This window comes from Sinocyclocheilus rhinocerous, unplaced genomic scaffold (assembly GCF_001515625.1).
Source record: "Sinocyclocheilus rhinocerous isolate Xijiao unplaced genomic scaffold, SAMN03320098_v1.1 scaffold2159, whole genome shotgun sequence".
NCBI lineage: Eukaryota > Metazoa > Chordata > Actinopteri > Cypriniformes > Cyprinidae > Sinocyclocheilus > Sinocyclocheilus rhinocerous.
In genome coordinates, this window is record NW_015645106.1 from 128,087 (window position 1) to 142,102 (window position 14,016).

General features: G+C 38.0%; 1 pseudogene; it reads right to left on the minus strand.

Annotated features, from left to right (window-relative positions):
• Positions 1–12,040: 12,040 nt before the first annotated feature.
• Positions 12,041–14,016, minus strand: part of LOC107705818 (plexin-A1-like) — a 40,953-nt pseudogene continuing 38,977 nt past the window's right edge.

Genomic DNA, 14,016 nt, shown 5'->3' on the forward strand with positions numbered 1-14,016 from the left:
GTCAAGGCCTGTTCACACCAAGGACGATAACTATAAAGATAGCAATAAAGAAATAGTTCTAAAAATTGATCTCAGTATTAAAGAATAGCAGAGTCCACACCACAGCTATAACAATAAAGGCACAGTGAAACAATATTGTTGGAATCACTTACAGAATGATTTTTTCCAACTGTTGAATGATAAAAACATAGACACCCAATCAGAATCAATTCTGCTGTAATGAGCTCGAGAAGTGTGTAAAGTGGCGCTTAGAATAAACAGACAGTTATCGTTCACTGGTGTGGATGCAAATATAGTAAACATTATCGCTCTTGGTGTGAACGGGCCTTAAGTCTGGAGTTGCCTATTCAATGTATCCTTTATGAGTAAAATCATAACGTGTCAAAAGCATCACAATTTAGACATAATTGGTTCAACTGAAATGCAATTGAAAAACCAATGTTTGGTCTTAAACTAGCTTGCCTCACAGCTATTCTAACTGTAAACTTTGCTACCCAATCAGTTATGTTTATTGAAAATAATAAAATCACACATTCAAACATTTTAAAATGATCATGCATGCACACGTTTGGTAACTGCTGCAAAAATCATCAACCTCGTAAAATATAGAAAATAAAATTGGTTTTCACCTCCCAAGTTGGATGAACAAAAGTGCAAGATTAAGCACCTCCTTTCACAAACCATTTGTTGAAAAGAAAAATGACTTGGTGTGGCTTTATTAATGATTTAAAGCTTAAATTCCAATTCCAGTACCTTTTTTGCAGACACTGCCAACTTTCTAACAAGATTATTTTTCTGCGCAATAACATGCTATCCATCTCTTCCTCAAGTGCAATGCTCTTTAGAGTGACCTTCTGAAAATACAGAATGAACGGAAACCTCTACAAGATGCTGCTTTGAAAAGCTTCACGGGTCAACACTGATTAATGTTATACAATGAAAGACTCAAAGTGAAGAAGGATCCGAGTGTTGAATAAAGTTTTCAGGTTCATACAGAGTACAGTGTTACTGTGAGATCCTCCTCATCTATTACCAGCGTCTGTGACAAACTTTCTGAGTTTCTCTGCAGTATATATTTCCTAGCGTAGCCTACTGTGTGTCAGAGAGCAACGGTAGTGTTCTGGAAGAAGACATACTATTCATCTTCTCCATAGAGAAACGGATTTATAGGGATAATGTATAAACCCTTCAACAGAGGCCAAAGACAAGCTACATTACCCACAATCCTCAAAACAAATCAGAAAATTTAGTATGGAGGCACAGGAAAAATAGCAACAAACTATAGAGCATTATGAACCACATCAGATCAGCCTTCCTACACTCTCAAGCAACTTATGCACTTACAAAAAAAAACAATAACATAATTTTCTATACAGACACTGGTAAGCTCAGTATTACTGTTACTGATAATGCTTTGTGGCATTATTACGCAGCTCATTACCTCATGTGACTTATGCTGGAGCTGCAGGAGAACTCTACAAGATGCTGCTTTGAAAAGCTTCACGGGTCAACACTGATTAATGTTATACAATGAAAGACTCAAAATGAAGAATAAAGTTTTCAGGTTCATACAGAGTACAGTGTTACTGTGAGATCCTCCTCATCTATTACCAGCGTCTGTGACAAACTTTCTGAGTTTCTCTGCAGTATATATTTCCTAGCGTAGCCTACTGTGTGTCAGAGAGCAACGGTAGTGTTCTGGAAGAAGACATACTATTCATCTTCTCCATAGAGAAACGGATTTATAGGGATAATGTATAAACCCTTCAACAGAGGCCAAAGACAAGCTACATTACCCACAATCCTCAAAACAAATCAGAAAATTTAGTATGGAGGCACAGGAAAAATAGCAACAAACTATAGAGCATTATGAACCACATCAGATCAGCCTTCCTACACTCTCAAGCAACTTATGCACTTACAAAAAAGAAACAATAAAATAATTATCTATACAGACACTGGTAAGTTCAGTATTACTGTTACTGATAATGCTTTGTGGCATTATTACGCAGCTCATTACCTCATGTGACTTATGCTGGAGCTGCAGGAGAATGACATCATGTAAACACTGATTGGCTCCTTTAATAAGCAAGAGTCACAGGAAGTCATCAGTATCTGTGACGGCTGGCAGAGAAGAACATTAGGAAAAATAGCAACGAACTATAGAGCATTATGAACCACATCAGATCAGCCTTCCTACACTCTCAAGCAACTTATGCACTTACAAAAAAAAACAATAACATAATTTTCTATACAGACACTGGTAAGCTCAGTATTACTGTTACTGATAATGCTTTGTGGCATTATTACGCAGCTCATTACCTCATGTGACTTATGCTGGAGCTGCAGGAGAATGACATCATGTAAACACTGATTGGCTCCTTTAATAAGCAAGAGTCACAGGAAGTCATCAGTATCTGTGACGGCTGGCAGAGAAGAACATTAAACGAAGGCAAGAAGAACATGGGCTTGTGAATTATGAATCCTGAAGGTTAATGAAAAGTGTGGCTTCTTTCCGCCTCCATCATTAATAAGACACATGGCCTGAGGAAAACAAGAGACACGGGGACTGTGTGAGGAATCGACATACTCAATACTGCGCACATATACTGGATACTTCAGCTCCTATTTTTAGAAAAATAATCAGTGAAACATTAAAATCATAATTAACTGAGTGGTGCCTGGTTATTTAAAAAAAGGAAAAAAGTTTTAATTTGCTGTTTTGTAAAATTACAGTAACTTTTGGAAGGTCAATCAAAATCACAACTCATATCACTTCCAGTTCATTCTTCACACTGGAAAGAGACGGTAAAAAGTTGCAACGCAAAGCACATTGCATTGAAAGAATGGACTCTTATGTTAAACTCGAACAAGGTACATGAGATATTAAAGCAGATTTGGTCAGATATGTGATTCTTGGCCCATCTGCCTTCTCATAATTAATTAAACACACAGAGCTTGTTTCTCATCTGTAATGTTGCCAAGTGTGTAGTGAGCTTATCTGCAGGTCATTTGAAACAGCTCAACAATGGCTCTGTTCCAAAACCTGGTGACCTGCCTTTAGGGCCTACACAGGAACTTGGAACCCAAGTCACGGATTTGGCAATCCACAAAGAGCAACAGCAGTTTGTGAGTAAAATCAGTAAACACAAACAGCAAAATAGTGCATCATACAAATAGCACTCCACAGGTACACAGCAGACTCAACTCACAATTGATTTCAATGTATTTTGCCAATTGAACTATTTTCAGTCATGCATCAGATACCGAACAAACAGAATCCGTTTTATCCCCTGCAAAAATAAAAGTTTCCCAAATTGGATTTCCCACCCATCTTCAAGCTTTTTATCTTTTGAAACATAAGAAGTGCATCTTAAAAATGCTTCTTAGGTAGACAGCCGGTAGGTTTTGCAACAGATCTCTTGAGTTGAAGAGGTGAAGATTTAATGCTTGACAAGCTAGATGAGGTTCAGCAGAATGGAAGGAAACTGGCCAAAACAGGGTCAGGTGAACACAGGTGAGCAGGAGAACACAACCAGGCCTGCTGCTCTCCTCTGGCTCTCTCCATGCCACCTTCATCCAGGGAATCACTCTCCGAGCTCTGGCAGCATGTACGAGTGTAACCCATCCAATGAGAATGGCCAATTGATATTGGTGTAGAAAATCTGCCTGCTCCCCAGAACTGGATTCTGACAAGCCCAGCTTTGAGAGGTTTTGCAACTCAGGAGAAGGCAATACAGGGATTTTATGGAGGAAAACCAGTAAAATATACTGTAGAATATTCAGAGAGCTTGTTTCCATATTGACGACTTGGGCTATCGACCAAAAAAGCACCATAAAAGTACCACAAAAATCAGCCCATACAACTTACAGTATGTGCCATTTTCTTTTGTCTTCTAAAGCTACACGATAGCTTTGTGCCAGAAAGACAGAATTTCACAACGAAAGTCTTCCCTTCTGTTGCAGTTCTCTTTTTAATCATGCTCATTTGCAGTGACATCCCACCAGGTTTCATGTTAAAGAAAAAATACACAATGAGATGCAGTATAACAGGTTTCTGATATCACTGGTTCATCAAATGTCATTGGTTCTTGCACGTCATTACTGATACCAAACATTTGGCAACGTGTTCATAGGAGCAAATGACAATTAGAGGGCATGCAAATGATAATTTTAATTAATGGGTGAACTCTTTCTTTAAAGGTGCTTGTTCACTAAATAATGGCAACCACCTATGCAACTAAAACCGTAAGCTCAGTCATATTCAGAATACATTTTAATTTAACGGACTATATTCCATCCTGCAGAATACAGATGTGGTGAGAATGTTGCTGATACATTGGACACAGATTCTCATCATCAGATAGTCGCCTTTGGTTGAAGCGGGGAAAACATTCTGCAATAGAAATTTATTTTTAAATAAGTTTGCTGCCACTCACTGTATTTGACTGGTGTTGGTGGTTTGCCTGCAAGGTCTGCCTGGGACCGTGTGAATATTGTTTGATTATGCCATCCAGCACCTGAGACCCATCTAGACCCTTCGGCCCACGAACCACCCACAGCCTGTTCACTTCTGTGAAACAAGATATACATATAGAAAATGTATATCCGACTGGCTAGCCTTATGCAACTTCCAAGAGTCAAAGTGCACCAGACCACCTGGAAATAGTCATATTTACAAGGTACCAAGTTGATAAAATTAGTGCTGTTGAGTAAGAACTAATCACGAACGGCATTAAACAGTCATCAAATGATGCCAGAGAACTAAACAGTCACTCCAGGATGATGTGTTGTACTCCAAAACCATCCTGAATACCACTAATTTGGTGTTGACGATTCTTGGCATTAATTTACGGTAATACAGACAACTTCTGAGAAATGAATACGCTTCTCCAGAGTCCACAGAGATCAGTTTGATGCCTAGAGTTAGAGAGGGTTTGGGTTGGTGGAAAGACCTTCAGCACCCTGGACAGCAGCACACCTCCAGACGCTGGAGGCTGAGAAACCACAGGAGAGAACAAGATGCATGTGCTAATGGACAATTTCAGATATTGCTCAAGACATGTGCTGATCATTAAATAAAGATTAGCCAGGATCCATGTGTGTCATCTCTTCATCCCTTACAATGCCAGCTCTACTAAAGATTAAAATGCCATCAACATGCCTTTGTATTAGAACATAGGTCTACCTGTTGGAAGAACATAACTGATATTTAGTGGCTTTGTTTTTTTTTAAGGGGGGGAGGCACAAAATTGTTCCTAACTGAGAAATCATACAGGTCTCTGTGAATGCATTAAACTCTGTAAACAGCACAAGAGTGCTCCATTTTTTAGCCAATCGGAAACACTCAATGCCTGTCAATCAATTTGGGTGTTTGAGTTTGGATGCCAGAGTTTTGGAGAAAGGACGTGTCTTTAAAGTTAGCAAAATGTCTGAAATCACTTACTGTAATGTTACACTTGTTACTTTTTCTTGCATTTTCTGCACTGGTTTGGTGGAAAGTCTGCAGCTGTGTTAGAAAGCACATTCGGTCCAATAATCAAAAGGCATGTGTAGAACTATGTGAATGACAAGTGTTTGAATGATTTGGAAATCTTTAGTGACATTTAATTTGACCCATGATGGCGCACTTCAATTTACTGCATTTACATTTTTAAAATCTAAAACTAAATCATCAGAATTGCCCAACATCATCCACTTTCACAGGTGCATGCCTGTTCTACTTGTGCTGACGACTCTGGTTCCTGTTAATCCATCACCTTCAGTGCGGATGAGAGGCTTGACTGCTACCATCAGAAAGACACGCTGCTCCTCTGGGGCTTGACCTGATTGGAGGAAAAGGAAACGACATCGTAAGATAGCTGTCGAAGCGAGAGAAAGAGCAGATATGTGGGAAAATGCAATGCATGCTGCCTTCATATGAACCAATGTCATTCCTTTCCTCTCAGAGAATCTTTACATCACTGACTTATACTGAAATTTAATGAAATATTAATGTTTGAGCTTTCAATTGAAAAATATATCTTTTAAATGTTTTGAATATAAATGTGATTGTGTCATGGATGAACACTAATTCAGTTCAGTGTAACTGAACACAAACTTAGGCTTCTCCATTTGAACACCAACAGATTATTGATGCAATTATTATTTAGACAACCAGATAGCTGCATTTGATACCAGAGAAATTACCACCACTAATCTAAGCATGAAGTGCAGTAGTACTCATGCACACAGTGCAGTTAGACAGAAAGAGTGTGTAATATGCATGATAATGCTACAGGGCCTATGAATAAGAAGATGTGTCCTTGTGCAATGTCATTCCTCTTGGCTCGGGTATCAGCCAGCCGTCACACGCAGGCAAACTCAGTGGTAGAAGGAAGAGAAGACGTTCCAGCAGGCAGCGAAGAATCCCGGCAGCACGACTTAAAACATTGTGCTGGAAGATGCCGGTGGCTAAAGCAGCTCTAAGACAAAGTACTGCGGAGAGGATGAGCAGAATTATTCATGATACAGTCGAGTTTGGCCACCAGCTCTTCTCTGAATCAGTCTTCAGTGAATCCAAGAGAGCAGCAAAATGCACTCACAAGCGTTTTGTTCAGCTGTTTGAGTGCACTATAAAAACTTACCATGGTAACAATAGTTTTAATCAAGGTTATGTTAGTTTTACATTTCAGATTTGTTATCTGAAGGCCATTTTCAAATGTACATCACATTTCAATTGAGTTTCAGCACTGCTTTCTGTATTCCTTTTAATGTATTTTTCATAGCTTCAATGTTTAGTAATTATAGTTAAACAATTGTTGGAAAAAGATCAGAGCATTGAGTTCAGATTTACAGCTAATATAAGAAAGGCATGAGGAAAGAAGCCACATTCATGCTTATATTGGATCAAGATTTTGGAAAACATCAATTTAATATGCTTTTAAAATAACCAAACCAAAATACTGTGGTATTTGTTGAAACTTTAGTTACTATTTTTGGAAGGGGTCTTCAAAATAACACTGCACAGTATAGATCATTTTTGCATGCATGAAATACTCACTGCATTGTGAGATAGAGAATTTAATACAAATGTAATGTGCTCAATTGTAACTAGGTTGATTTTAACCTATTAACATCTCTTTTTTCCACGATTTTATCAGAATACCAAAATTTAAGACATTTTTATGCAAAACTGAATTAAAGATTAACTGCCATTATTATTTCCAAGTTCATAACTTTGCACCACTCACAAGCAATGTTGCATCCCACTGAATTGTGATGCATATTTTATTTAGCAGTAAATAAAAATAGTAAGCAGTATACACAGTGTATTATACAGTGAGTAGTATGCTTGTATTCTATTCTGAACAGAGGCGGTGAGCGTGAGGGTCTCTGCCTGCATCACCAGAAGCTGCTTCTTAAGCCAGAGACGTGAGGTCGTGATTAACCGGACACACCGGAAAAATCAAAAAACATACGGCCCGACTGTGGCGCTCTCTTTGTCCGGGCGGGATCAGGCTGCGTGGAGCATGTAAATCAGAGTGATGCCACATTTATATCTCTGTGAGTCCAGTTCAGAGCAGCTTCACCACCTGAACCTCACATGCAGCTCAGTTTAGAAGTCTGCTAGGATGCAAAATGAAAACCAATCATATATTGCCATTTGAATTAAGTATGTAAATACAGAAAAAAACGGCATGTTGACGTAACTGATGCCAAACTCCACTGGCCCTAAAGTGAACAGTGACTCTGAGGGAAGTCTTCCAGAGCTGAATCACTCTCGTCAGGCTCAAGGTGAGGGAGAACAGGTGCTACTGAACCCCACAGAGTCGCCTGGCACATGACTGGAGCTCCTGGGTCTGTTTCCATCAGACACACACTCACCTGTGAGATCTCCTCACCTGGGCAGCAGAGACGGACGGGACGTGTCCTGCATCCCGCTGGAGCTGGAGGTGACGGAGGGACGGGCACAAAACCTGCAATTCTGTAATTAACAGAACTCAGTTCTAATGTGCTTTTCACACATACACCCACGCAAGGCCAGAAATAATCACATCTAAAAGCTAGCTGAATTAATACATGTAAAAACACTGGAAAAATAATACGGCTAATTAGGAAGTATTGTGTTTATTTCAAAACTTTCTGGCACAATATTAAGAACTTTGCAGCCTTTAAAGAATAGTTGATCTAAAAATAAATTGCATTTACTCACCATCATGTTGTTCCAAACCTTTATGATTTTAACCACCAACACATATTATACTGAAGAACATCCAGACACTTTTTATAATGTTAACTGGAGCTGATGAACCTTAAAAATGACAGTGTCAAAACAGACTTGTGGGCTATATTCCAATTAAAAAATGTCTAACAGACCCAAATTTAGAGTCGTTAAATTGGGCGCCGATCGAGGCTTGTTCACTTGATTGACGATCAAAATGTGAGAAGCGACGCTTGGGAGATATTTAGCAGGTTTTGCCGCCAAACGCCGCACAATTTTAGCTCTGACTTTCCGCTAAGGCAGTTAATAGAGATCTTCACCGACAAAAGCCCAAGATTTACGTTTTCAACGATCAAATACGCAATCGAGAGAAGAGCCAATGCCTAGACCTGCCTGGAACTGACATCGGTGACGGCAGACGGTTTTGTAGCGTTTCTCAACGGCTCTGGACCTTCTTGAAGCGTCAGCCAATCATGATCAACCATTTAAAACGACGCGTCATTATATGAACTCGGCAATGTGATTATGCTGTTATCTATAAAAAAAAATTAGCGTTGATATTTAGTATTTTGAAGGAATTTCATCAGTGCTTAAAATTAAAATATTAGGGAAAACATTTTATAAAAGGGAAATTGCCGTTAAATTTCACAAATTATTACGAAGACATGAAGTTACATTACATTAAATGCTAAAATAGTATTTCACCAAAAATCTTTATTAGGTTTTGCCTTTGAATATTTAGACATTAACAAATGCTACTTTTGTCAAGATTTGTATTATTTAAATGTTGATTTGAAGTATTTGTTTTAGCATTATTGGTCACACTAGATCGTAAGTGTGTGTGTGCGTCCATTTTATATACTTGATGTTTTACAGTGTATTCCCTTCATTGCTGGGTGCTTTGTTTTGTGGCTGATTTGTACAATATATAGATACCATAATAAATGCTCTGTATTTTTATATTTTTTGATCGATATAAGTAAAAGTGTGACTATTTCTTAAGGTCATTTAACCATTTCTAATCACAAAAGTAACCAAGTTAAATCATACCAAAATAAAAATTAAAAATTGGTGTAAAATGACCAAACGGTACCAGAATGTACTTAAAAAGTTAATATTTTAGTCAATGACACCACTGAGAGTCAATGTTCCAGGTTGTGCAGGATTTCTGCTGTGATTTTAGATATTTTAAAACAAAATGAAAATCACCAGAGGTTTTTGCAAAAACATGTTTAATTTCTCCTTGATGCTTGTTTATTTACAAGTAGTAAATCTGGGCAAAAAAAAAAAAAACATTTACACATGAATAGACACCAGTGACAGTCTAAGTCCTGAATCATAATTGTTCAAATGTCTTTAGTTATTTCAGTTTCACCAACAACACAAACTTGTCTTGCTTCATCTCTTCATCTTTTTTCTGGTCTGAAGGACAGATACTTCATTATTATTTTTCAGAAATTACTGGACAGAACCAAAGCAAAAGAGCGATGAGGTTAGACATGAGAGCTTCTGTATCTGTGCCGCAGTATTACTGCGTTGTCATCTTGGACCTTCATAGTGATCTTGAGTTTAAGAGCAGATTCATGAAAACTGTAGAAGCCATTACAGGAACATATGAAAGGAGAGCAGAGAAAACTCCAGCAGCACCAGTTTAGACACATTTCAATCTAAGAAACACAACAACAGGATCAAAATATAAATAAATTAAAACACAATGTGAAATCTTAAATTTTTTTTTTATACATGGGATTTGAAAGTTGGGTGTAAACATTGAAAGTCCCTGGGAAGAAGCGCAAACCAGACGTCCAGAACATCACAAATGTCCTGACCACAGCAGTTCTCTGGTCGAGAGACGAACTCAAGAGTGGAAGGACGATCATGAGATGTTTGGATCTCATTTTAAAGCATGCGACGTCAAACCAGACTGATTAGAAGGTCAACGGCCCGTCCGCTGCAGTTACACTGACCAAAAACACCAACACGACCTCCATCAGTCTATACTAACTGATACAGGATTGATTGTGCAAAGTGTAGATGTGCACCAACCCACTGACAGCACAAGGTTATTGCATGAAGATTATGTAGATCAGATTGTAATATCTGTCAAAACAAACCAGTTGAGCAGGAGCCAAACCGACAAAGTTTCAACGTCAGTGTTAATATAAAGTCTGTTTTTCTTCTTTTTGTCTTTGGGCAAAATTTAACGATGTCAGATGATGATCTGACCTGACTACCTGCCTTTGACATCACTATCAGAGCAGAGCTGGTTACTTTAGTTACAATGCAACCATTAAACTGGTTTTGAGGCTTGTTCACACCAAGAAAGATAGCTTTAACCAAAATGTTTAGCAGTCTACATTAAAAGGAACAATAGAGCCATCACAGAAAATTCTAATGGTTTCCACTACAAATACCATTACAAACCATCAACTTTTAACCATTAAAACCCATTAAAAAATGGTTTTCTGTAGTGTGTTTTGGGACATATTCCATTAGGATTTATTGGTTTTAACAAGCCACCAATGGAAGGTGACCAATTCCCAGTAGAGACCAACAGGGTCCATTACAGTTTCCATTAAAACAAATACAAGTCCCATTATAACCATTACAATTTTTGTGATGGTGTCTATTGTTTTTTCAGCAGGGCACTTTCAGATCAATTTATTTTTTCAGCTCATGAACAATAAAAACAATGACAGCCGAACAAAATCTTCCTTTTTAAAGTGCGCACTGCAATGTCATTCACAAAACATATCAGAAGTGCACATTTAGAATATGCAATATTATTGTCCTTTGGTGAGGATGCTAATATAGTCAGCATTCATAGTACGAACAGGCCTTTAATTTGATATTTTGGTAAAATAAGCATTAGGGACCCCACAAAACGGCCGGATTAGTTCAGTTTTCCTTTGCTGACATATTATTTCCAATTAAAAAGAGAGGTTAGGATGGTACTCTTAAACAGCGAATAGCTTTTATTTAGCCATGTTACTTGTATTTAATTGGAGAAAAATAGCAAGATCATCAATATTATTGGTCAGGTTTCCTGGAAGAGAAAGACTGCAGTTGTTAAATGCTAAAAGCAAACCAGCTTGAGTTTAATTTGGTCATAGTAGTAGAGCAGTATATGATGCACTCAGATCTAATAGACATGTTGATCTCATGGGCTCTTTTATAAGTTAAATCTGATATAAGAAACTGGCCAAAAACTTCGGAAGAGACTCATTGAGAACATGGAAGATCGATAAAAAAATAAATAAAATAGAGAAACTAGAATATTTCATCACTGATACTGTTGTTCTTTTTCTCTCTGTCCATTTTAAAGTTCGTACCTGCTCATGCCACTTTATGACACACTAAAACATTCGCTCATAAACGACGAATCTCAGGTTCAAGAGGAAACAAATGTATCAAAACAAAAACATACCTCTTCAAGTGTTCAATGAAAGCAGAGCGATTGATCAGTCGAAATCAATCAGGCCCATCTCATTAAAAACAAAAGCCCAGCTCTCTTTTCTGATCACGGAGGCTGAAGGCCTGATGAACGAGCGTATCGACACGCCGCAGAAACACTGACTCATGCATCGGAAACAATTCACTCGGCCTCCTTTTCACTCATTTATCTCCACTCAGTCTCACTAAACATAGTGATTTCTTCAGAGAATGAACCTGCTGAAATGATCCGAGCGAGTTGATTCGGCGTCTAAAATCAAGAGTAGCATCTGATGAATCATTAATTAAAGCTTTGCTTTAAAAAAAAAAAAATACAGTTCAGTCAAAATTAAAAATGTGTAGTTTTTGGATGAAATATTTCATCATTTTTTTTCTATAGTAAAACAATCAAAGCACATTCCTACTTCACAAACCTTTTTTAGCATTAAACAACATTCAAATAAAACATGGCACAGGACAAGATTTTTATTCATATATTTTGTTATTTTTTCCTTCTTTTTGTCATTTGTGTAATGTCAAATTCACCTTCGTCAACACTACTGTACGTAAAGGTTAAAACAGACGCGTCGTTGCGTTTCCTGACCCGAAACGAGACGTCGTGTTCATGAGATGGAGCCAGTTGCTCGTTGATTCTGTAAACTGTGCAAATTCAGCAGAAACACAAGTGGCAAAGAGAGCGGCGAGTCGAGAACATTTGTACAAAATAATAAAACATAGTAAACACGCACACGTGTCCTTTGATCCGTCCCGATCGTTGGCTCGCGACGCGGTCACATGACTTCATCAGAGGTCCCAAACGTCCTCATTGTCTCTTCAAAACTGGAAAGAGCGTCTTTGTCCAACAATGCAAAATCTACACCACCTACATTCAGCGTTGTGGCTTTGTCCTGGTGTATAAACACACACACGGAGGTTTCCAGACCGGATCAGCTGGAAAGAGCCATCGTGTCGATCACCTGCTCCAGTTTAACCCTCAGTCTCTGGCGGCGCGACTGTTCATCCCTCTCCAGCGCCGACAGGATCTACACAGAACGAGAAAACCCAGTGAATTCAGTGACACGGCAGACGGAGAGCGTTCTGAGGCCTGAGCTGCGTTCAGCTCTCACCTCGTCCTTGTATTTGGTGATGTAGGAGAAGATTTCGTGCAGCGCGCTCATACTGTTGAACTGATTTAAATGCGTTCTGAGGCCTGAGCTGCGTTCAGTTCTCACCTCGTCCTTGTATTTGGTGATGTAGGAGAAGATTTCGTGCAGCGCGCTCATACTGTTGAACTGATTTAAATGCAGACGCGACTGTTCGGCCAGATACGCACTCATGTCCTGATCACTGATCGCAGGCATCCGCGAGATATCAGAGTAATACCTGCACAACACACACACACACAGCCATCGATCAGCAGTTTAACAGCCATCTGCAGATCAAACATATCAATCATTGTTTTAATTCAATTCAAAAGTGACAGTGAAGGCATTTAGAATGTTACAAAAGATTTCTGTTTCAAATAAATGCTGTTCTTCTGAACTTTCTATTCAGCTGTGAATCCTGAAAAATAAAATGTATCACAGTTTCCACAAAAATATTGTGCAGCACAACTGTTTTCAACATTGATAATAATCAGAAATGTTTCTCGAGCAGCAAATCAGCATATTAGAATGATTTCTGAAGATCATGTGACACTGAAGACTGGAGGAATGATGCTGAAAATACAGCTTTGATCACAGGAATATATTACAGTTTAACAGATATTCACATAGAAAACAGCTGTTGTACATTATAATAATATTTCAGTGCTTTTAGTGAATTTTTCATCAAATAAGTGCAGCCTTGATGAGCAGAAGAGACTTTGTGATGAAAAAAAGTCTTCAGATTACATGAAATGAAATCCAAAGCTCCACATAACTCAAACACTACGATCTAAAATATAGCTAATAATAAAAAGTAGCTTTAATAATCAAGGCATTTTTACACTATTTGTAACTAACTAACTGAAAGAAGCCATAAAAAAATTAGCTCATTGTCCCGATATAAAATACATACTGATAAAAATAAATATTTCTTAAAAAATTAGATTAGATTAGAGACATCTGTGAATATTTTTGAGTTGATTCTAAAAGATCAAATGATTCATGCAAACAGATAATTTGAACTAATTATGTAACTGAATCAAACTGACCAACTAATGCTATAAAAACGTGTTTTAATGCAAAACTAGTCTAATGATCTGTTCTTTAGGAAACTTGCTCGGATAAAAAGTGCAAAATCATACATAATGCATTGTGAATATATATATTATGAACATGTGATATATCATCCAACGCTGTAGATGCAGCAGGTAGCATGTAGTTTTTTGAGTGTAAACT